The sequence below is a fragment of the Nesoenas mayeri genome (assembly GCF_963082525.1).
Source record: "Nesoenas mayeri genome assembly, chromosome: 1".
Lineage (NCBI taxonomy): Eukaryota > Metazoa > Chordata > Aves > Columbiformes > Columbidae > Nesoenas > Nesoenas mayeri.
Genome location: NC_137541.1, coordinates 148,592,829 through 148,614,874, shown reverse-complemented (window position 1 = coordinate 148,614,874; position 22,046 = coordinate 148,592,829). Strand labels below are relative to the sequence as shown.

Sequence of the window (22,046 nt, the reverse complement as noted above, 5' to 3'; positions counted from 1 at the left end):
TTTCACACACCAGTGATCAATCTCAGCTGAGCACATTCTGTAAGTCCTCACATAATGGTAAAAAATTAGACGTACCAGAGAAAAATTAAAGCACTTTGTTCGTGAACAAGTTTATTCACCTAGTAATTTTATATAAAAATCACTTTTCTACTGCTTCTTGGTATGAAGCTAAACAAGCTGAAGATAAATAAATTGTTGCTTACAAGGGTCAATGACTCAGCAACCTACGTTACATCCACTTAGCAGCAAAAGCTGGTAGGCACAAAGAAGCAACTTTAATAAACAATCTTATAAGTATGCCCAAAGTAAACTTTTTTTTTTTAAAAAAAAAAAGCTATCTACATCCATAATACCACTAGCTGTAACTCTCTTTAAACTCATGATTTCTATTCACCAACTCCCTTTCCTTTACCTAGCCTTAGAAATCTAAGTTTCAGAATCAGAAGCTACAGAATCAGCAACTGTCACTAAGTACAGCACATCTACGAGCTGGAAACCTCAAGCTACATTTGAGTACAAGACAGAGACTTCTCATAATAGCAACAATCTGGAAGAATATTACTAAAAAGAGTATATCTAACTATTGGAAAACAGAAAATTTAAGTAATACTGCTTCTGCCATTCCCCCAATGTCCTATCACACTGAGGTCCAGCACTGGACCTCATTATCACACAACTCTCACTAAGGCAGCTCTCCCTCTCCCATGATAAAGAGCTGACAAGCAGGACAAGGATGCTGCATAGGGAAGAAAAGTACAGAGTTATTTTTATACAATTCATTTAAGTCCAAAGCCAGCTCATGATGGTAAATCCTACCCCAATTTGGACCACAGCAATATTCACATATTCCGTTCGGATTTAATGAACCTGTCCCAGATACCCGGTTGCAGGCATATACACATGTAGGTAGAAAATGAACATGATATTCAACAGAATAACCTGTAAAGCACCAGGTACTCACATCCAGCCTGAGCAAAAAGGCAAGCAGATAACCTCATTTCTGTGACTGGTGTGCAACTACATGCTTAGAATAGCAAGCTAACTATTCACAGCTGTTAAATTAATGGAAAGACTCATTGGACAAGAGGAACCACCCGAGCAATAGCCTCCACAGCAACTTGAACAGCAGACTGTTAGACAAGGGGCTCAGTAACAGCTGGATGCTATTCAGCTACCTGACAGCCTCTGAGTCGCTTGGAAAAAAAGTGAATCAATCAGAAGATGAGAATTACTACAGCAATGACCAGTGCCCCCCTGGTACTGCAAAGGGAGAAGGGAGATAGGGGAAGCAGGCGGATTCAGATGGTTGGAAAGAGGGATTAGAGCAAAGGGCTGAATGATTCGAGATGACATTTGATGATCACTCACACAGCAGCTGCAAGAACACATCTCCACAGGGCTCTTCCATACCACAGCATTCATTTTAGCCTTCTGAAAATTTACATTATTTTAAGACAATTGTACTGAAAATGATACAAAAACAGCATAAAACATTCACAACTTTTCTCGATGTTAAAATGCTTCTTTTTGTTTAGTGACAGTTATTGACTGAAACATGTGGAAGCCCGTCCCAGTACCCTAGCAAAACACCAGAACATGTTCGTGGAAGAAGAAAGTTTAAAACAATTATACAGAAATGTTACATGTGAGGGCTCAAAAGTGTGGATAATCTGTCTTCATTTCAGAAACTTCATCAACTGTATTTTTCCAACATCGCTTTTAACTGCAATGTTTCTGTCAAATCTTGCTCTTTTTATTCCTAAACAATTATAACCTTGCTAGACAGGATACAGGGTTTCTTAGCTTTACCTAACTTTTTTTTTTTTTTAATTTGCTAAAATATTTCTGCCATATGAATGGATTACAGACAACACAAAAACATATCTGCTCACAATCAAGGCTATTCCCAGTCCTAACTATGTACAAAACACTGCAAAATGGAAAAGGAGGAGGAAAAAGACTAAAAAGCCACAAAACAGAGGTGATCACCATCTGTTTACATAACACAACAATGACCGTATGCACCAACTAAACTACAGTTTTTTAAAATGAAGATCAAATATTTAGAAACTATGTAAAATAAAACAGTATTTCCCTAAGAAAAATCTAAGAGTGCATCTACACAGCTGTGGAAACTATGAACTATATTGATAATAGGTGCAAGTATTCTTGTTGGGTTTGGGGTTTTGATTGTTGCTGGGTTTGTTGGGCTTTTCTTACATCTAATAGGCACCACAATTTAGAAGGATGGTGTTGGCAATTTAAACAACTGATTAACATCCAGCTGTGTAAGAACAGGCGTGGCAGCTTGCAAGCTGGGTATACCCCTCATGTCCAAAGAGACGATCCCATGAAAATAGGATAGTGAAGCTGCTTGACACTGCATTTCATTTTCTTGGGTTCGGGGCTGCTCGTGGTTTGCGAGCCCTGCCCTGCACTTTTACCACCACCTCCCAGGCAGCCATGGAGCACAGGAGACCTGGGGGACGTGCAGCCCTTCCCTCATCGCTCATCCTCAGCAGCTCCTTTGCCAAACATTCTGTTCATGTACTGAAAAACAATTTCCAAACTGCCAAATGCACCTGGAATTAGCAATGCCAAGCTGTTCTCTATGCAATCAGCAAGAAAAAGGCCTTACAATCACAAGTTAGTTGATTATTATCTTGCTGATCTATGGTCTAGATTTTGCTGTAAAGCAACTTGATAATACAGCAACAGGTGCTCTACCTCAACCATCAGAAAATTTATCTTCTCTCTAGCGTAACTCCACCTTGACTCACCAGCGTTCATGATTCACTAACAGACTCAGGATTGCTATCTTTGAAGAATGAAACATTGAAAATTTTACTACCTGCTTATCAAGCACAGTATAATCTAGTGAATATCAAGCTGCTTCTAATGCTATGTATACTCAGTAATGGTATGTATGCCATTACTGAACAAGAGTAAGGCAACGTCCATTAATTCAGATTGCAGTTATGTCTGGTATCTTCTTTTAACCACAAATATGTCACTTACATTATCTCAAAGGAAGCCAAATGACCAACTACTTAACCGCTAAAATTACCCATTCAGAAAGAAGAAAAAAATCAAAGAAAAGATAAAATCACAAGGGCAAGCTGAACAGACTTTTATCAGAAGACTGAAACTAAGTCTAGTTGTTGCACCATTAAACAATGTATTACAGTTAAAACATGGAGGAAAGAGTTTTAAAAATTGTTTATTTCAATGATCTTCACTAATATACTTATCTTTGAACCTCGATTCCTCCAAAATAGACATAATAACCTTTAATGCATTTAAGGGCTTTTCTTGCATCACATTTTAATTTTCCCTTTTTTCTGCTTTCATACTGTCCTGGTTTTCTGTTTTAAATTCTAGGTTTCCAATTATAAAATTAAACACGAAACTAAACCATTCTTTGTTGTCTTCCCCATGAGGAACTAGCTTCCTTTTTCCATCAACTTAAGCAGGCATTATATCAAGCACAGCTTGATCCACTCCTGTTCGTTAACATCACAGCATTATCATTCATTAAGCAACGCTAAACTCCTCACAGTCCCACTGACTTTATGGGACTGCCGATAGAGTAATGTAATACACAATGTACAGCTATGTAATACACCATGTGTAGGTGTAAAGTCTGTCTGGAAAAATAGGCTGGCTATGTGACATTGCAGGCAGAAGTTCAACATGTAATTTAACATACGTGTTGTGACGAGTTAAAGAATGTGTAAGTAAAAGAGTTAACCTGCAATGTAACTGTGGTTCTTGTATTGAAAAAGACATAATTATGGCTCAGCTTCATGTTTTGTAAATAAGATACATTAATTCCAACAGGACCACTAGCACTATTAAGCATATGCTTGCATTTTCACAGGCCAACAGCAGGAAAAGTTGGGATATAAAACAAAGAATGAACATTTTGGCAAAGCCACGATGTTGCATCTTACTGACATTCCAGAGAGGTAAAGGGAATATCTGAACAAAATAAACATCCAGGATCTCCCATCGGCAAAGCCAGGAAGGATCCTTAAGGAATACAACCATCAGTATTACAAGACCAGACTAACAGCAGAAGACAGACATTGCCACAATAACAACATGATGCAGACTTTAATAGTTTTCTGTCACAGAAGGTCTACAATATTTCAGTTCATTATGATTCCCCATGCATCCCTTAAGAGCCTCAGAGCTCATAAAAATGATGTGTCATATTTTGATACTTGTGCTAAACACAAGCTTTATTATTACCCATGTTTAAACCCAATGCAATCCACAGTCCTCACTGAGATATCTGATTAAATTTCTAATATTCATGAACTAGATTTTTAATACTGAATGCTCAAAATGACTTAAGTCTTTCGATGTAACGGAACATAAGTCATCCAGTGTCAAGTGGAATGTAGATCCTTCATTATCGCATTAATTATTTGGTATATTAGCATTAGTTTATTTCTTTATTTGAATTAAATGGATTTCAAAACAGTGTGAATTTATAAATAGTTCACAATATAATTATTTCTTTATTATCCCTATAGCACTAGCAGAAAGACTGCCTATAGACCTGAAAATGTAAAGGAAATAAATTTATCAAGTTTTTTTTTCATCTTTTTTTTCTGAAAGGCAGGAAAGGTGAAGCTCCATTTGTTTATACTCTAAATGGCTTACACTCTTTTTTGACGTGAAAATATGTGTCTTTATACCTATAAATGCCATCTACATATTTCTGTATTCAACATGCAATGATTAAATGAGAATACATATAAGCAAGATACACTGTAGCAAATTTCTTTTACAATGGGAACAAAAATATTCTTAATTAAAACCAAAAAGCTGCAAAAATAGCAGGGACTTTTACAAATTTTCAATACTCACTGGGAAAAATGCTATGTCGTAACTTTCATTTCCAAAGTTGCTATGTCTGCAGGATTTCAACAAGTTCTGGTAGGAAAGACTAATTAAAGACACAAACATGGGACCTTTTCTTCCAGCAGCTAAATGGTACTGGTTTGTAATTCACTTATGTTGTAGGTATAGCCAGACAGTATTGCTAACAAAAATAATTCACAACTCAAAGCAATTAAATAAATGCAACACCACTCACGTAAGTTACCAGAGCACGAGATACTGAAGGGCTGTAATGCAGCACAACATTGCCACACTAAACACACAGAAATCAGTATTTACAGGTTTCTATGCCACTTTACAGGACTTCTGCTGTCTGGTTAAACCAGAAACAGCTGTCCAACTGAAACTGCAACTTTATGAATAAACAACAACCAAGGCTAAAAATAAGTCAAACAAACCATCTGTGCCACTGCCCATTTGCAGCCCATCTACACGGGTGTCTGCTCCCGTCCCTGCCCTCTACAGCGGAACTAACACGACGTGTTTGGTATCATCACTGACCGACAGCACTACCACAAAACGAAAAAACAGCGAATACAGTGCCCACTTCCAGCCTAAAATATACTCAACACTTGTTCTTCTGGTTTTGAAGTTCCTACTGAAAGCATCTGAAATACACACATCTTTAAAGTCATTGGATGAAGTCCGACTACCTACTTTGTTTGTTGGGTTTTTTTTTTGCTAATCTGGCAAACAAACTTTCCATCTATAATTATCAATTGATTTTTCAACAAACACTACATCTATTTAAATAAGAACAAACAAAAACCGGAAGGGCACTTGTTTTTCCACCCAAACTCAAAACCAAAACAAAAAGCCTGCAGTGAGTTTTGCTAAGCCAGGTGGCAGCGGGTATCTGCAGCAGCTCAAGTCTCCCGCGGTGGAATGCAGAATCCTTGACATGTCGTCATTCAAGATCTGTCAAATCTGATAACACTCTGTGTGTGTCTGGAGGGACACCATCCATTCAGGGAAATGAACATGTGATTTGGTGCCATGACAGCTATCAAAATGCAGCCCCAGAACATACCATACAGCCACATATCTCTCCTTCTGCATTAAAAGATTGAAAAATACTTTGTCGTCATCCAAAACATCATGAGGATGTCAACTACGAAGTCAACTCCCTTGGAACAGCAGTAGCCCAGGATGCCACTGGGAGCCAAGTCCAACACACAATGGATTGCGGGAGAAATTAAGTGTGATGAATACGCTGCTATTGTATCGAAAAACCTCGCAGCCACACTGTGCTGAGGGAGCTCCTATTGCATTAAAACCAAGAGGTCAGCCGGATCTATGACTGGGACTCCTCTCCTCCGGTACCAGTGCCAGGGTTTGCTAAACAGGAGGCTTAATTTATTTCTGTTCCTTGAAATGTTCCGTTAGTCCAGAATGCCCTAAAGAAATTTGGAGTAATACTCTACATATAGAGAGTTAAATTGGTGTAAGTTTTAACAGGATTTAGTGTTCCACTTCTCTCCTAAACCTGTGCAGGGATTACTCATTAAATGCTTTATTCTACTACATAGTTAACTAAAAATGTAACTAGTATACAAAAAAAAAAAGATTATTCCAGCCAACTTAAATTTGACAAGAAGAACCAAGTTAGAAAATTCCAATTTATTTAACTTATAGTTTGTACGCTTAATGAACACCACAATTCCTTTCTAAACCTTCCCACCCTGCCAGGATCTATTCTCATTTTGAAAGAAAGGTTCTAACACAGTGCTTAATGATTGATTTTTAAAATAATACAAATAAGGAAAATGTAGCTAAATCAGAAGAGCAACTGACTAATATTTTTAAACAGCTTACTTTTATTTTCTTAAAAACGAAAAGCATTTTCTTTTAAAGCTGCACTGCTGGCAGAACCCAGGATCTCACCCCAGCATGAGCAGAAAGCACCTGCTTTTGCTAACCCTCCTCCCACCCTGCTGCGGGGTCTGACGGCTCCGCTGTATTTGCACAGAGCTGATCCAGCATAACGTGCAGCGGAAGAAAGCCCAGAGAGAGGACCCAGCAAAAAGCAGGTTCTCATACCATAAGAGGACATGACCAGTTCACCTGTGTCGGGAAGACCATCCGCGGCCCCTCGCCTCCCACTAAAACTTCGGCATCCGCTGTCACACCCCTGTCACTTCTCCTTATTAAGGCCCACACAAATCCTCGGATCATTTCTAGAACTCAGAAACTTCACATGGCTCAGAAGGCCAAAATCTGCCTTTCCAATAAGTAATAATCTCAGGGCCTCTTCATTTATTTTTGGCTATTGACCCATTTTGGCTAAACTCTCCAGCCTCAGCACAGCAAACGCCACCCATGTGGCTTCCAAGACCACATGTTAGGTACCTGCTGAAGACACGGAAGGAGAATGTGCTCTACCCATCAGAACACCACAACCTGCTGAAACACGATGGTAATGAGGTACCATCTAACTTACTTTTTTTTTTTTTAAATTAAAAAACTTATCAGAAACAAAGTTTATATTTCATTTGATTCAAAAAAAAAAAAAAAAAGAAGTTGCCTCAGAAGTTTACTACCTAATCTTGTAAACATACTAACTATACCAGGTTTTGTCTAATAAAATTTCAGCTACACTCTATCTGCAGTATATGTCACTACCTGTTTTTACATCTACTTCTACAGTTGTGTGTGCTCTGAAAACAATAACTGGGTTGAGGAAAACTGGATCAGGTTTCTTCAGCCTAGATTAAAAATATACCAGTATTGCATTGTGTCTGCATTTTGTCGTATTTGTAAGAGAGAAGCAACATTTTGGAAAATTCAGGCATTTACCAAGAGACACGGCATGTTCACCCCATGTCTGCTTCACGAAATAAGCAATATTAGTTACATGTCACCGTATTGATATTTGTTAATGAGACCAGGACCAAACTCAGCACAACAAACATAGAGGAAAAAAGCCTCTAAGCCATCCAGTTTGTTTCTATAGCTATGAACAAATACTGGCTATACCAGCATGTCTCAGCTACCACTCCAAGAGATGGTTTTCTCAGCACAAGCATTTCTAAAACTTTACTGACGTGAGGCTATTGTGCATAGCTGAAATAATTTAAAATGCAACAGGTTGCTATTCTTTAATAAAGATTTATTCCACCTGAATTCTTAAAATTTACAATACTCTACTAAAGCTTAAAAACATTCACTGCTAGGCCACCGCACTGCACACAAAGTTATTTATGCTGGGTTTAAAATATGAACTCACTTTGTTAATGGTGAGAAACAATTTCATTTGTTGTGTCACATATATTTAAGGGAATATAAAAATATATATTTCATATTTCAATGCACTTCCAATTTACTCATTTCATTAGCATTTATGAAACAATTAAGAATCCTTATGATGGGGAAAAAAAGATTATTCCAAGAAAAAAAAACAACTTAACACTTGAAAGAATTACTTTACCCACCACTGAACAGAGCAACAGTTTAATTGGGCAGAACACCGATGTCTATGTTATTATGAGGAAACTAATGGGCCTAATTGAATCTGCAAGAATAATTTAAATGGAACTATCTAAAACAGAAATGAGCTCAGGACAGTTGGGCCCACATTCATAAATTTGCAAAGAAAACAAACAGTAAAGTCATTGTTCAAAAGGTGTAAGTCAGCAGGAACTCTAACGTAGTACCTTTTTCGGAAGACTGGACTATGGTGTACTGGCTAAAAGAACAGCGCAAGCCCCACTTATATGCTTTAGGAGAAACAAACAATGCTAATTCCCACATTACAAACACCATCCCGCTTTTCTCTGAAGGTCTTCTGCTCCAGGAACTAATAAGGATTCTTGGCTTTCCCTCAGTGGAAACTACTGTTCTGTGACATTTCTGTACACCTAGTAAATACAAGGATAAAGCATACTGCCTTTAAGTTTGTGATTTCGGTAGAAGTAGAAAGCAGCTTTCCTGCAGAGCGCCTCAACCCTCTGCCTCTTGAACATGCCAGATGACCTATTTCAGGGGAGCGGGGTGTCTGGCGACAAGCGCCCAGCACCTCAACCCAGGTCTGACTCAACCGACCGAAACACAGCAGCATCTGGTCTCAGGTCTCACAGACAAGTTTTCAGATACCTAAAAACTCCTTCAGACATCTCTAAATAATTCCCCACCAGCACTCCCTCTTCCTCAAAGCACAGAGGCAGGGGGTGGAGGGGAGAATACCCATGGCTTAGAAACCGCGGGTCCTTCCATGCAAACAGGAAACACTTTCTAGAACATACGCTTCGGATTCAAAGATGCCTTGGTTTTGATTTCAAACCTGCAGCATGTAAATTGATACAGCACCTGTCTCCATGAGCCTGGAAGCAGCTTTTATGCTCAAGAAGCATGAAAAAACAGATACTCCAGGTAGCTTTGCTGCTGCTGAAGACCTTAACCAGCAAACAAAGCTATCTGGGCATCACTTTTTGAGTTGCTACTGCTATTGTTTCTACTGAGGAAAGCCACGAGCACCGTAAAGGAGTAACATGCCAACAGCAACACACGGTACAGAAAACAAAGACTGGAAAAGAAGCAGATGCTACTGACCTTGTCCCTTTTCTTTAGCTGACAGGAGATGCGAGGTGACACATAAGAGCAAATATATTTTCTTATGCTCCCACAGGAAAATACAGAAGAGAGGAAGGGGAGATAGAAAGTTCCCTTTCACTGTAGTAAGAAGCCAAAGGCTGAAGTTTTGAATTTATCATATATTCAGTAGCAAGGATGTAATAAAAATCCAGGCAATCAAGGACTAAGTCTGCTGTTGGATTTGAAAAAATATAGCAAGAGATTTTGTGTATCATCGTATCACAACAGCAAACGGAAACATCATCCGGTAGAAGTAAAAGGCCAACACAACAGCTAATATCGCAATGACAGAACGACAGCAATGAGAGCTAACACCATAACGAGTCTGTATCTGTTTCATGGCCTATATAAAAATGTTTGATAATTACAGTCCTGATCTTTGTGGTATAGGTGCCTTCTATCTCCACATTTATTCACTGTTCCCAAAAGTAACATCTTCTGTCAAAGTCTCAAGAAGCAAGTCAGTTATGAAGACAAAGCAATCTACTTAACTGCTTAAACTGACTGGCATCAGACAGAGGATTTCCATTTCCAGAGTTGTGAAATCACTATTTCTAAAAAGAAACATTATTTTACTTTAGAAGTTATAGACCCAAAAAAAAGAAAACACAGTACCATTAAGATCATCTGTGTGGTGCTGACTGCTTCAGATTCCTAAATAACAATAGCAAAACAAGTACTTTCAAACAGAAATACTTCATAAGTTCCTACTCAGCGAGCCCTTTAAAATTCCCCTATATTAAGTTTCCAGTCCAAACTCTTGATGATACAAACCACTCACGGTTAGGCCACGAAAATGTGCTTCTACAAAGGCAACTACCGTTTTTCATGAAAGAGAAGTCTAATGCTCCTATGTAGAGCTGCTAGAACAGTAGCAGTATGTTCCTCAGAAACAAATATTGCTTCTCAGCAAGGGGAAGAAATGCGGTTCAGCTAAAGAATGCTTTAAAATCTTGCCGAGGTTCAGTGAGCATTCAAGTTTTCAAGTAACAAAAGAACAAGACAGGTATGAGTTAAACACTGTATGTAATTCACGGAATAAGCCTGATACATGCAGAGATCCACATGCACTGTAAAAAACACAACGGTGGGAGATGTTAACATAGGAACTAGAGTGGAGAGGTACTCACAATCAGCCAGTCGCAGGTCAGACCTGAATTACAAACCTGAATCCTGATCTGACAACTTTTACCTGGGGTGGGCCACACTGCCCAGCCTGCCAGTGCGGGCACATTTTTAATTAAAAACGGGACGAAAAGACTTAAATACTCCAGTGGTTTTCCTCCCAAAACACTCAGGGATGCACTTTACTGATCAATCAGTACACGAGGTGTAATTTTACGGGTTTTTTTTGTTTTTTTTTGTTTTTTAGTTTTATGTCCTTTACCTACATTGGCATCGACCGGGTCAAATTGCACCGCGCTCCTCAAGAAAATCCCCGCCTTCGGCTCTCACCGAGCCGAAAGCAGGGGATGGAAAAGAGAGAAACAGCAAGAAGCGGGGGAGGGAGGGGACTCCGGAGGCCGCAACCCGCTGTGACCGCCCGCCGGTCCCCGCGCGGGCCGGCAGCGCTCGGCACCGGGGCCGCTCCCGCCCGGGAAACTTTCCGGCTGCGCCGCGCTCCGGCCGGGAGCACTGCCCGCCTTCCCCCAACGGATACGCCGCCTTCATTCTCCCGCTGGGCCGGGAACGCAGCCCCGCGGGGAGGGAGGCGGATGGGGAGGGGTGTCCTGGGCCGCCTCGGCAGGACGGCGGGCGGCACAAAGCAGCGGCTGTCACACACACTCGCAAGCAGCAACTCGGGAGGATGAGGAGGAGCCGCCTCCGACCTTCCCCCCCACCCCCCCAGCTGGACGTGGCACACAAACACCTCCCCGCCCTCCCCCAGCCCCCCAGGCCGCCCCCGGCAGGTACCGGCCCCCCCGCCCCCGGGGTGGCCACGGGGCCTCCCCCCACCAGGTGACACCTGCCCCTCCCCCCCCTCCCCCTCCTGGCAGCCCTTTCACCGCCCCCCGCCGCCGCCACAAGTTTACGGCGAGCCCCGGCCCCAGCCCCGTCCCGCCCGCGGCCGCGCTTACCTCTGGCCGGCCGGCCGGCGGGGAGCGGGGCGTGCGACGGCAGCGGGGAGGCTCCCAGCCCAAGCGGGCTCCGCTTCTTTGTCTCCTCGGCGGCGGCGCCCACTCGCTCCCCCCTCCGCTTCTCTCTGCCCTTCCCCGGGCGGATGCGGGCCGCGTCCTCCGAGAGGGGCCGGCTGGCTCCCCCCCTTCCCTTCCTCCTCCTCCTCCTCCGCTCCGCGCCGGACGCGTCCAAGGCCCCAGCCCTCAGCAGCGGCGGCTCCGCTCCCTGCCTCCCCTCAGCCTGCTGCGCCCGGCGGCAGCGGCGGCGGCCCCTCCCCCGCCAACCGCCCGCCCCCCCCGGCACAGGCACAGCCCCCGCCCCCGCCCTGCCCTTCCTGCCGCTGCCGCTGCCGGGATCGCGCGGGAGGAGCTCCCCGGACTCCCCCTCGCCCGCCGGGAGGGCCGCTGCTCCCCCCGCCCCAGTGCAGGCAGGCGGGGCAGGGCCGGGCCGGGCGGTTCCCTCCCCTGCGCGCTGCCGGGGCTGCGGGCCGGGCCGGGGGGGCGGGGCAAGGGGGGCCCTGCCCGGTGGGAGCAGCTTAACAACTCCCCCCCCCCCCCCCCCCCCCCACGGGGCCCGCCCCGTCAAGGCCCGGGAGACTCGGCACTCCCGTTAACGCTCCACCGCGGGGAGCGGAAGCGCCCGGGGAAAGTACTGACGAGCGCGTAAAGAAACGGGAATGGGCGCGCGGGGAGCGCGCACTTCGGGGCCGGGCTGCGGGAAGAGCCCCGGGGCGGGGGGCGGGCGCGCCCGCGGTTCGCCCCGGCGTTGCGAGGGGCCGGGCCGGGGACACGGAGCCGCCGCCGGGGAACTTCCAGCCATGGCATCAGGGCGCCCTCGGCGCCCATTGGCCGCGGGCCGTGACGTCACGCCGGGGCGCGCGAGGCGGCCGCGACCCCTGCCCGGCAGCGGCGGTCGGGCCGGGCTGTTGCGGGGCTCGCTCTGTCTGCCTTGTCACTTCCACCCCGGGGCGAAGTGTCAGCTCAGCGCCCCTCGTATTAAACCGCGCTAGGCGGTAGTTTTTATTACCGGGGCTCAGTGCGCACCTGCCCAGGTGCTGTTCCCTCAGGAGAGGGCGCCGGGCACGGGAACCACCCCAAGTCGCACTTCTCTTGCAAAATCGCGCCCGGTCCCCTGGTGCGTGGCTGGTCCGAGCTGCCCCCGCGCCCCTCCGCTCGGGGAACGGCGGGATCTCCCGCTAGTGATTAAAGAGCGCGGGCAGAAGAGCCCCGCAGGGGTCGGGGTCTCCCGTGGGAAGGCCCACCGTGCCGTGGTGCCTTCCCCGGGGCAGGTGTCAGTGTTCCCGGGCTGTGGGGAGACGGAAAGATCGTTCCTCTGGAGTAACCCGCGGAGTTCAGAGTAAAAACAGCAGGGGAAAGCCGCTCTGAAACCTCATTAAACCATTAACCCTTATCACCATGGTGGCTAACAGAGAGAGGAGGCTCACACGTTACACGTTGCTGGTCTAGTCTCTCCTCAGGACGCGTTTCCCAGCTTGGGAGGCAAGGCTACACAGCACTGCCTTTTCCAAACCTGAAACAAAGTCAGAAGCCCCCACTGTCTTGTTTTCCCTCACCAAGCTAAAAGTAGCAGGGAGACCACTGGACAGAGATTTTTTTCAACACTTTAAATAAGATAATTAAAAAATGCATGCTCTCAGATCTTTCCATGCTCCTACTTAAAATAGTTTATAAATCCTCGAATAACTCACTCTTCCCCTTGATAACTTTTTCTAATTCTTGCAGCATTTAATTGATAGTTTGGGAAGCCCCAAGAGCCTTCACGTGCCCATGAGATAAACCCGAAAGGAAAATGTGGCTGCTTCTTTCTTCCAAGAAAGGCTTTGCATGCACCTCAGGGAGGAACAGAAAGCCCCTTTCCTTTCCAGGCCTTTCAAGCACGCATTTGACTTTGATTCAGAGAGGTGCTAATCTTCCTTTTGAAACAATGATCTGTTCATTATTTTTCAGAGCTGCAAAATATTTGGGGTCCCAGCTGCCTCCACCTCCCTGCACAGTCAGGCCTCACCCCAGCCTGCAGAGGCTCAGGCTGAATTTAAATGGGATCGATTGTCCAAGGGCTTTCAGATACAAGACTCTGTTGTTCCTGGAACAAAATGCACTGTGGGAGTGATAAAGGAAAGGTGAATTATCCCTCCTCTCCTTTGCATTTCTAATACACAGTGAGACTTCAGTGTCAGTTTTGTCCCTTCTTACCACACCGTGATAGCGTCATCCTACAGAAACCTTCCACTTTCTTGTTTTTCCCTGCAGCGCCGTTGAGTTGAGAATGTCCAGGAGAAGCTCACACGACCCCACAGCGTTTCCAGGCTGAATTAGACCTCCAAAAGTGTTTGGCACTGTAAGAAACCAAATGAGCAGTAGATGTCAAAGCTTTCCAGATACCTGAAAAAAAAAAATGATAAAGCACACCTAGCCTTAGCAGATTAATGCTAATAGGATTTACCAAGGAAGAATGTTTTAAGGAGGGATTTGGAAGAATACATTGTCTTCAGGCAAAGGACTAATTTAAGGACTCTGAAGCATACTGTTGTTAAATGTATTTAATTACATTAAGAAACGATCCATTAAAGCTGGTTTTTTGCGAACTGTGGCTTGTGACGAACAGAAGACAGCATAGAAAGGCTTTGCAAGGATGTGTGGAAGTGTCTTTTAACTGTTTACTGAATGCATTCTTAGGTTTCACCAGCAAAAAAGACCACAATGTTGCCTACTGAAATATTAATGTGCGCTTTTTGAAGTGTCATAATTAGCTGTTATCTCTGGAATAACTGTTATTAAGAAGAGCTGGCTGCTTGTGATTTGAGTGAGAATTACATTCTAAATCTGAGAAGATGATAAATTTGGGGGAATCTGCACAGAAGTGAAAGTGGTGTATGATGTGGCGGGCATACTGTTTTGTATAAAGAAAGTAAATATGCAAAGCATGTACTTTTGCATATGCATAAGAGTGGTGCAGTCCTTCGAAAATATGTACACAGGAGAGAAGAGCATGAATATTTCTCTCAGCCTGAGGCTGTGACTGTATAGTAAAAATACAAGAAAAAAATGGTTAAGCAATAGAAAGATGCCTCCTTGTCTTTGGTAAAGAAACAGCCTGCCTCTTGCTCCTGCTTCGAACAGGGTTACATATGATCAACAAAACCAGAGCTTGTGTGACAGATTTATTTCACAATTACATAACGTCTGTCAATTTGTCAAGACAATTTGTCTTTCACAAGAAGCTAAAAAATCATATTGTGTCTTTTGGCTTGCATTTCTTTGTTTTTCTTTACCTTTCTTTTTTTTTTTATTTGAGACTACCCATTTTCTCTCCCCTATAGGATGCTGCCTGTACTTTAGCACCCACCCAGCAGAGCGATGGATTCCTCAGGACGGGTGCGTGGCTGTAATCTCCGCCACAGATTCCAGCCATACAGATACACACCACACTAATGTATTTACACCTCAATGTGGCAAGGACACAACTGCCACCTCCCAGATGGGCTCATTCCACCTTCTGTGCAAATACCTTCTCCTTTTTCCAGGTGCATCAGGTTTTCTCACCAGCTGCTCTGTCTAGAGTACAAGCTAATACCCACTCCTGCCAGCCAGTGGGAGACATTTTAGCAGGGAGATGAGAAGGAGGGTCTCGAAAGTTGTTTGAAAATCTGGAAAATGGCATTGCCTGGTTCAGAGGTGGAGACCAAAGGTCTTTGTTCATTCTTAGTCCATTGGGGAGAAAATATAGCTAAATCTAAATTAACCTGTTTTAAAAATATCTACTCCTGCTGTTCAAAACTGCTTTTTAAAGGCATTGATATAGTAATAAACTCCATTTATACATAGGGGGTTGTAATACTGTGTCACTAACAGATGGAGAGGTAAAGAAACACTGGCTATTGTGAAAAAAAAAAAAAAACAAAACCAAACAAAACCAACAACAACAAAAAACAAGCTTATTTTTAATTCTCTCCAATCTGACAAAATATTCATTTTAACAACCCCTTTCAGAAAACTTCCCAGCTTAGGGTTCAGTTCATTTTAAAATGTTGAAAGTGGTGTCAGTGCCTTTCCTCCCTCAAAAAAAACCCCACCACCCTCCTTCTTAAAGGGTTTACATCTGTACATATCATCTAGTGTCTGATTAAAGCATATGCTGGATTCCCATGTAGATGAAGGGGAATTACATGACCACTACCCGGGGAGAATAGATCCAAAATACTCAGTTAGTTACTGCTGAGTCACTTAAGTATATTTGCACAATGATTCTAATTCAGCCTGACGGTAACACAGCTGGTTTTCTTACTTGCTGCATGGCTGCTGCATCTTCAATGACATTTACGAAAAACATTGAGGGGGAAGAACGTGTCCTCAGAGCTCAAAGTGCATCCAAATTCTTCTCTTCAATGGACCAAAGCTACCCAAAGGTGCTGTAAAACTGAAAGCTAAATCTACCAGCAGATCACATTTTATTATGACAAATTCTGTCGTTATCTTTTGTAGACAGTTGCTAAGATTCATAGTATTTGTGTAAGGAAAACAAAACGGTGTTCTGGGCTTTGGAAATGTCAGGGCTCTTGATTGTCCTGTTTATTTAAAAGTGAAAGTGTGCTGAGGGACATCTTTTGAACTCTCTTCAAAGGTTAAAACCAATCTTTCATACAGTCTTGAAATTCACAATATTGCTGCTAAATGGCTCGACTCTGCAGCATAATCTCCATTTTGCATTTAAATACCAAATTCTGGCCAGAGCTGGCTGTTCTGCACACTGCAGAGACCCAGGCATTGCATCTTCCAGCCATGAGGTGCAGCCGTCTCGAAGGAGGAGCACAACCCCCTGACACGTGGCAAGGCTGGGCAAGAGTTCAGAGCGAGTGGTGCAGGATATAGCGACCTGCTACCAAGGTAGGTTATCTTAGCAAAATGTAATTACCTGCACTGGACTTTGCTCAGGACTGCAAGTGGGTGCTCCCTTCTCATGGGGAAAAACACGCAGGGAGAGGCAACAGAAGAGAAACAGAGGAGGTTGTCTCTTACTTGGAGATCCAGTGGGCTGCGTGACCACTTTATGGCTTGCATGAGCCCAAAAGCCAGTGCTTTCTTTGCTTGGAAGGAGCATTTTTCAAGTGCATGTTGTTGTTTATCCTTGCTGATAGAGGGAAGCTCAACCTGGTGGGTCCCCAACTGGGCCAAACTCCATGGCAGCTTCCTTGGGGACCCACCAGACACAACCTTGCAGCATCTGTGTGCATGGGCGGGACTTCTTTGGCTCATCCCAGCTTGGCATGGCAGCCACGGTCAGGGGAGGTGGGCAAAGGCACTTGCTAAAGATCCATAGTTACGTTGATGGATCCTGTCAACCTAAGACCTTGGGCAGAGGGAGCAGAAGTATGGTAGCACTGATTTGGAACAAGAGGCTGGAAAAACAGCTGCAGGTTGAGAGTGAAGGCAACACAACTATCCTGTAACATGACGCTGACTTGGGTTTAAGTTCCTAGTCAACTCCATGCTATGTATCTGCAGCCTCAATTACCAACTTAACACGCAAGAGGTGACTTCACCCTTAAGAGCTCTAGCTGATGTCAGAGTTTCACAAGCTAGCAATACTGTAGTTGACTGCAGAGAAGTAAACAAATGCTCCTTATTAGCCCTCCCATTTCTTTTATAATAGCTGATGACTAGTCATAGGTCATGCCTTTGAAAACTGTATTGCCAGTTATTACAGTATTGTCATTGTTTTACAAAATATTTGGTACCTCTCAGAGCACTGATTCCAAGAAGTGTAAGGCTATGCGAAAAGCTTAACCTTCAAACAATGTTTTCATCCTTCATGACTACCAGGGAAATTCCGGAAGTCTGATCCCTATGAACTTAGAAAGCTGTAGATAAAAGAAAAATCAATGTGCTTTTAAATCAGCATTTTACATTAGTTTCATGATTGGTGTCCTGATTGAATTTTTGAATGTTTGAGGTTGGCAATTATGAATTAGGTCAGACACTGTGAGGAGTTTTCTGGTATTATATGCTGGCACGAAGTTTACCTTCATGCAGCATTTCCCGTTTGAATAGGTAATGCAGACTGTCACCGATCAGTACACAAGATTTTAGTCTACAGTCTACACAGATTGTACAACCCACACAGAACAAGCATTGTCTGCAATATACACAGACCATAGCCAAATCTGCTTTGTCTGGTTTAGAAAATAGGAAAGTATAGTCTGTATTTTACCTTTCAATCTGGAACTAAAGGACAAAAAAGACCATAGCAGTAGAGCGATCAGTAGGTTATTTTCCCCATATCTACATGATCTACAATAGCAGGGGTAAAACACAATGGACGTATGATAACAAACCAAGACTCTACCTGCTTCTGATGAAAAACTTAAAGTCAAGATGTTTCATATGGTCAGTTTTTAAAATTCCTCCTTAATGTTACAGAGCTTTTATGATCTCTTCTTCAAACAAGTGAAGCCATCATTGTTTTCTAATGAGAAATATGTTAAAAAAAGAAATATGTAAATAGGTGTGACTTTAAAATCAGCATGTGGATATACAAGATGATGGACCACTGGTTCCAGTAGAACTGCTACGTAATTATCGTGAAATACGGTGTACTCTGGTATTTTGCTGTCACTCAGCAAATAACCTCAGTCACCACTGTGGAATTAATTGAATAGTACATCAGTACAATCAATTGCTGCTCTAACTAATTAAAATTAGAATTAGCTGAAAGAAAAATAATATAAAGAACTAACATGATTGAAAGAGAAATTGTCTTGTGACTCCATGAGTTATAACTGAAATTGCTGAATGATCATACATAACAGAAAAACTGAATACAAGACAGCAATATAAAAGTCACTAGTCGAATAAAAATATTACACAAAAAAATCTGGAAACACAGAACTGTTAAAAATAGAGAAAAAATTAATTATACAAAATTATAAAATGGGTTGTTAACTGAAATCAAGATGAAGTCAAACTTATTTTAGATATCGATTGTATTTTAAGCAGAACTTATGTTCTGCACATTTAATTATTTTAAGGAACAAACTTACTTTTTAGCTGTGAGAAAAGAGCTGGAAAAAATAATCAGGTTGCAAAATACAGTTACAGATTTCTTGGGTTCATGGGGTTTTTTTCAGCTTTAAAGCAAGACATTTTTTAGGAGCTGTTGCAAATGCAGCAACCTGACAGTAGCAAATGGCTGAGCATATCTAACCTCAGATCTGCTCCAGTACCATTCTTTTAGCTGATTCCTATTACATACAGGTATTGTCTAGAGACAAGAGAAATAATTCAGAAATCAGTGTTCCCAGCCTTTGTTTTATATCTGTCACTGTCACCCAAGTGCTGTAGCTTAGTCGGTAAAGCTTGGGCAGTTTAGCATTCCTATCTTTTATACGATTACAGTAATAGTTCACTGGGATGATGGAGGACTAATTTGTAGATGTAAAGCACAGAGGGCATCATATACAGGTGGTATGTTTTAGTGTTATGACTTGCAGCAGCGAAGTCAGATCTGATTTAGCTAAAAAATCCAGCGCTCAGCTGAAATGTATCAGGTGCTGTTATTCCTTCAACAAATTTGGGGTGGATCCATTGTACTTATAGTTTTGACACTCATTAGCCAAATACCTTCGTCATATTAATGTAAGTCAAGACACATTTATCTGTAATCTGCAGACATACATGAGCATAGGAAGAAGAGGAGGTGTCTGAGCTGGTCCAATCAACCAAAAGTAAGGGCAATTCCTACTCCTGGGAAGAAACAGGGTGTTCCGGGCCAAGGATTTCCATATTTTCTCAAATTCCTGATGTGAAATATCACAGCTCTTTCAAGGCCAAGCCTCCCTCGAGCAGAGAGCAGCCATCGCAGCCACGAGGGCTGGCTCTGCTGCCGTGCAGGAGTCATGGGGAGTGGGTCACATGCTGCTCTGCTGCCATACAAAAATGCAGCAGTCCAATGCAATAAAGAATTAATTGACCTAATAGTAACAACCAGGTCTGATCTAGGTTTGAAATTACCTACACATTGACGTTTAAATGTATGTGAAATGAGTTAATTCTTGCAAACTTTTACATGGTGTTTTCCTCCTTGTCTGCTGGAGGGTTTTCTGCTGAGCTTGCCACTGCAGCATCCTCCTTCTCTCCGGGGATTTTAAATTTGGTGGGTGAGATCCCTCACTGACATGGCACATTGTGTAAGCAACCTTAATTGCAGCTTATTTACTTTGTGTTGATACTTGTACGTCCTGATGGTCCTTTCACAGATCAATCAGGACAAAGACCGTTTCCTCTGCCCAGACTGTTTCCTCTGCCCGCACCCTACGAAACAGGTTCATTTACCGCAGGAGTTTCCCAGGAGACCACATGGAAACCTGCAGAGGGTCAAGGCTCAAGGTCTAGTGCCTCTGCAGCCCCCTCAAAGCCCCCACCAGCATGGCCGGTGCTGTCTCGCCTCTGCTTGCCAGCTGCTGATTTTGGAGCCCCTGTGAAAGTGTTGGGGCAGGAGAAAAGCTCTGAGCTATGGGAGGGTGGGTGGGAAAAATTATAGTGGGGAGTGATTGCATTCTCCCCATTCCTGTCCCAAACCTCCTAGCCATGGAGCCCTCTCCACCAAAATACCCCCAGGAGGGGAATTCCTGGGAGGTATCCGAGCTAGAGGAAATTAATTGTGTTAGCGTTCATGTAGGTCTAAAGATTTTGTGAACCAAACTTTGTGCTGGTCCCCACACTGTTCTTTGCCTGGTGCAGTGTATCACATCGCCGTGTGGGTTTTTTTAATGGTACCTTCCCCTAACAAGTGCCTAATACTGCGCTGGCTTGTGCTTTGCTGTCTGTAACTTTGAAATTGTTTGCAGAAAAGCTGATGGCTCCCACTGATTTAATCCGCTCTTGCAGTTTCACCATGAGTCATCCAGTATGGTCTGTACTTTGTTTTGCTTACAGACCAAACTGCCTGAATCGCATCTTTACTTACGTAGTCTACTGTCAGCTTTCCCTAGGAAAAAAAAAAAAAGCAAATTAAAAGTTTCTTGCTCTCAAAGTTGTGAAAGCACATTTGAAAATGTGCGCTCCTAAGCTCTTCTTTACGAGGTGTTAAATAAAAATAAGCCCGCCCTTCCATTTTCAATAGTGCTTCTTTGGGGTCATGAGTTATGCGTACCAGTGGCTGGCAGTTCTCGTGTTTGGTATCTCTGAAACTTCCACATATCTGTCTCCATGTGGGCGCCCAGAAATTGCATTACCCACCCTTGGGAAAGTAGCGATGTTTTAACACCTCACAGGGCAGCGGTGAGGCTCGATGAATGTTCATAAAGCACTTGGAGATCCACAAAGGGAAAGCACTGAAGGAACAATAGTCCTGTGTTTTTCCAAGTGCTTCTAAATAGCCTAGGTCTACTTTAAGCTGCATTCAGAGTTTTTTTCTTAATCAGGTTTGCACTACAATGCTTTTACCTGTGAATCTTTATCATGGGGATGGCATGATCGCCACAGCAGTGCAGCATCTACCCATTTATATTTCAGTTTTAGACTTGACTGATCTTTCAAGGGTGGTTGATGAGAAGCAGCAGCACACGGCGAAGCCCAACAGGACAGCAGCAGGAATCTACTGAGATGGGGACAGCCGCCTACTCACCTTTGAACCCAGAGCTTTGCTTGATGCCGCCAACCTGTGGGATAGCAATAAAGTCAGTTTCACACTCTTCTACCAAACCTGAGCCTATTGATTGCACTGATTACAGTGCAAATCCTTAAACTACACTTGTGGGGAGAGGCCTTTTGCTTTTATAATTTGCTGAAGCCAAGAATTCGCTGAGTGCAGCCCTCTCCAAGCAGAGCTGCTGCTAACCAGCAGCATCGGTGTTGGTTTTAAGAATAACACATTCAGGTGCACCAGCCAGGCTAACGGAACAGAAAGTTATTTTTCACACAGTTTGGCTATAAGTGGCATAATTATGTCCATTACTTTATTAGAGTTGTTACCTTTGCAGTTGTAAACAAAAAAGCCTCGCCAATTTTCCACTCAGTGAAAAAATTCTGTGTGCTTTGACAGCAATACACCAGAGACGGCACATAATGGAAATGTTGTCAGGGAGCGCAGCACAAAAAGAGAGGAAAATGGATGAAGAATCAACTCTCAAAATACGTTTTCCTTTTCCTTTCTCTCTCTTTTTTCTTTTTCATTCTTTCTCTTTTCCTTTCTCTTTCTCTTTCTCTTTCTCTTTTTCTTTCTCCTTAATATAGAAACATAGCATGTAGGCCTGTACATGTTTTTTTGCTATAATTTAAGATTTAGACCTATAGCAAATCCACTTTACTTTTCAGTTGTAATTTGCCAGGCGCTTCCTGCTTAGGTCTGTTATCAGTGCTGGTTAAATATTGGAAAAATAGACTTGTGGGCATGGAATTTAAGGTAACGTT

The 22,046-nt window shown here is 43.2% G+C and overlaps 1 protein-coding gene across 1 annotated transcript in view; it reads right to left on the bottom strand.

The window, feature by feature from the left end:
• Window positions 1-11,608, bottom strand: part of NCK2 (NCK adaptor protein 2) — an 86,814-nt gene extending 75,206 nt beyond the window's left edge. The window contains exon 1 of the mRNA XM_080355224.1: window positions 11,580-11,608. The gene's annotated coding sequence lies outside the window, so the exon portion shown is untranslated. The remainder of the gene's footprint in view (window positions 1-11,579) is intronic.
• Window positions 11,609-22,046: the final 10,438 nt, after the last annotated feature.